Raw genomic sequence first — 4,083 nt, forward strand, 5'->3', positions numbered from 1 at the left:
TAATCCGTCGAAGAAGTGGATGCCGAAAAAAGCAACCGGAAAAGGTGGTCGAAAAAATCCACTAGAGTACTGACTGCCAGAAAAAGCAATCGAAAAAAGTATTTGAGTCTCTACCGTGATCGTAGAGGCTCTGATACCATGTGAATGATGTAAGTGTATGTCACTTCATATTGCAAATAATAGATTACACCTAGAATATATATACAAAGCTAGAGACATAATTTCAAGAGTGTATCCCTAAGATCATGATTTTTACCCACAATCTTTGACCATACCAGCAGACACGATCTAGCATACAATCTAATATTGAAATACTCTCTGACAAAATCTAAGTCTTAACAAAAGTCAGTAAGTAGCACACGAATATTTATATAGAAATTAAAAGAAAGAAAAAAAAGCAAGATAAAAGCTCCAGAGAGTAAATATCCTTTCTATTCTTCTATTTTCATCTGATTTGTTTTTGTTAATAAAAATCTTTAATCCAAGAGTTGTACGATCATCTGTTTATTGTGGTATAAATAGAGTTCCTCAAAACTTCAAAAACTCGTGTCATTGGACACTAAAGAGAACCTATAATTATGGACTAGACTCCCAGTGGTTCATGTATTCTCTTCTTTAAATACTAACATGAAATAGAGGAAACAAACCCTAGTACCATGGATAGAACTTCAGAATTACCAACACAAGTTCTCCACAATATACTCTCTCGTCTCTCCACAAAAACTGCGGCTCAAACCAGTGTGTTGTCAAAGCCATGGCTTAAAGCATGTTCCACGAACCCCCATCTTAGTTTTGATGAATCTTACTTTCAAAAGTTTCAAGGTAAGTTCTTGAGAATTGTAGACAATACATTGGAAAGGTATCGTCATGAAAATCTACCTATTTCAACTTTTAGGATTTGGATCTCTTTTTCAATTCAAACTGATTGTGATGGTCTGGTGGATAAATGGTTAGATATATTTGCAGAGAAAGAGGCTTCACAGGTTGCACTTTTGGCGAAAAGCAGATCAGGATTAGTTTCAGAAAGATATACTTTGTCAGCTTATACCATATTTGCTATGGAATCCTTGCAGGAGTTGGAGCTAAATCATTGCAAAGTACTGAAACTAAAACCAATATTATTTGAAGATAGTAAAATTACGTGTCGTAACCTAAAAAGTCTAAGCTTGCATTATGTTACTCTTTCTGAATCAACACTTGATAACCTAATTTCATGTTGTGTTCCTCACATCAAAATGGTATCATTTCAATACTGTACCGGGTTCAGTTGCATTCTTGTTTCAAATCCTCCTAACCTTTTGTCTCTTAATATCTTATGCTGCCCAATTGTGAAAGTTCATATTGTTAATGCACCAAAATTGCTTTCTTTCGAATATGTGAACAAGATGCCGGGGTCTTCTTTTTATAGTGTTGACGTATTTTTGCGTTCTTTGAACATTGCCACTTGCCAAAATCTCCGATGTGTAGAATTTGTCATGGCCACAATTGATGATACCAATCTTTTCCAGCTCATACAAAAATTGCCCTTCATCAAGCTTACACTACTGTAAGTACTTGAAAATATTAAAAATCTCAAGTTCAGCCCTTGAGGTTTGTAGTACTGGAAATTGCGAATGCTTAGTGCAAGCCATTTTTGATGTGCCCAAGTTACTCTCCTTAGTCTTCTCCGATCAATTTAGAATACCTTTTCTATCTGTTGAACATGCTTCAAGCCAATGCAAGATTTCCATAGATTATCGCAATCTATGGAATGCTCAACAGTACATTGACTTAAGAAGATATCTAGTTGAGTTGAATGGCCAGCCTGTAGACTTGACATTGTCTAATACAAATTTCAATAGGTTCGTCTCTAAAAGTTTGAGAGCAAGTGAAATAAGTGATCATCATCCCATACCTCAAGTTGAGAATTTGATATCTGTGTATCCATATGGGTCATATTCAACTTACTTTGATGTCATCTTCTGGACTTGTCGGTCCAAGAGTTTAGTAGTACAGTGTGATGAAGGATTTAGAAAGTTTCTACGTCAACAATTGCTGAAGAAGTACCAGTGGAGACTTAGCAAATGTACTTGGAAAGAATATCTCATAAATGCTCATATAGAATACAAGAGAAGGAGAGAAGACAGCTGGGTGACACTTGATAGGAGCATGTTGAGGGTTAACCCTGGTATAATTGAAGAGATCAGTACAATTCGCTTTAGTCAGACTTAGGTAAGAGAGAAAGTCAAAGAATTATCTATTTCAAGGTAACTATTTGTTATTTAAAATGTATGAATACATGCCATCCCTTTTCCTATATATTCCTAACAATTACCATATGTTATTTGTGCAAATGTAGTCCTTGATGGAGAGCTCATCAAATTGGAGCGAACGATTCATTTGGAATTAGATTCTATAGCTATTATTGTTTTCTTTCATTTTTTTATTTCCTTAATCCCCACCACCCCCACCACAAGGAAAAAAAATAATATATATAACGTGGAGACTTGCTTTGAGGTTCGTGGTTTATGTTAATTTATTAAGCTTATCTCAGTTTTTTCCATTAAACATCGAATGGTATGCTGTTGATATGGTCTGAAATTGATTGGGTTCGTTATCTTTGCCGGCTGATCAAATGGTCTGAATGGCCAATGGATATATAGTTCCATAAACTACAGTAAGATTATAAACTAGTGGATTGGTATAGACTTTCCAAAAACAGAGGTGATACAGACTCTTGAATGTATAAACAAGAAGCAGTAGAAAAAGTTGGTAAAAGAGGTTATTGCTGCACTGATCTATCACACATGAAGAGCTAGAAATTTGAAAATGTAAATACGAATTTGGGCGTAGTACAGATACAGAAAGAAGTGAGAGAACGAATAGATTTACTATAGAATTCTAAGAGAGCTCATAGCTGTAGTTTTATGATTGATCAAGTGTGTAATTAGTGCTTTGTTGGACGCAGATCATAGCACCCTTCCTACGTTATGGCTCTACGTGTTCTTTAGGTGTATTATTTTTGTTTATTTGTTTGTTTTTTTATGTTTGTTAATGGTCATATTTTACATTAATAACCCAGAAAAAGAGATCAGACTAAAAAGTTATTAAAGCACGCTACTAATAGCCTGTTTGGCCAAATTTCTAAAATCAGCTTATGTTGAAAAGAGTACTTTTGGTGAGAAATAATTTGTGTTTGTCTAATTAATTTGGAAATAATATTTCTGAGCAGCAATTAGTGTTTGACCAAACTTTTAAAAAGTGCTTCTAAGTGTATTTTCCTCAAAAATATTTTTCAGAAAAATACTTTTGGAGATAAGCTACTTTTTTCTGCTTTTCTTAAAACACTTTTTGCTTCACTTTTTTTTACTCTAAAAATCTTGGCCAAACACTTACAACTTACAAAAATAAAAAATAAAAACTATTTTTAGGAAAAAAATGCTTTGACCTTGAAGAAGCTTGGCCAAACAGACTATAAGTCTCGGCAAAGGCCGTCTTTGAATGTTTCTATGCACTCTCCAAATGACATTTTCATATAAAGGAGTACCAAAGGACAGAGGAGGTAAATTATGCAAAACTGAAACTTCAAGTTGAGGGAATCTTACACAAATAGCAGATTAGATTCAATGTTACCTTCTCTAATCTGTATATAAATTATATATTGATTATACATAGTTATACACCTATTATATATAAATTGTACATATATTATATATCCCTCAACTATTTTTAATTAGTTTAAGCGATTGAGTGACCAGTTATTTAGATTAATTCTTCAATAGTATACTTCAAAAGAAACAAAAGAATAATCATAAAAGTTGACGCTTCTGAGCTAATTGTATGTAATTATTATTATTATTATTATTATTATTATTATTATTGTTATTATTATTATTATTATTATTATTATTATTATTATTATTATTATCATCATCATCATCATCACTACTACTACTATTGTTGCTATAATAATGTCTTAGTACAATTAACATTAATATAAATATAATTATTATTGGGTCAGTTTAATATATAATATTATATATGATTTAAGTATTCCTTTTAGAGTTTTTGCGCGCTCGATCCTTTTAAAAGGATTATTCTCAT

Source organism: Nicotiana attenuata, unplaced genomic scaffold, assembly GCF_001879085.1.
Source record: "Nicotiana attenuata strain UT unplaced genomic scaffold, NIATTr2, whole genome shotgun sequence".
Lineage (NCBI taxonomy): Eukaryota > Viridiplantae > Streptophyta > Magnoliopsida > Solanales > Solanaceae > Nicotiana > Nicotiana attenuata.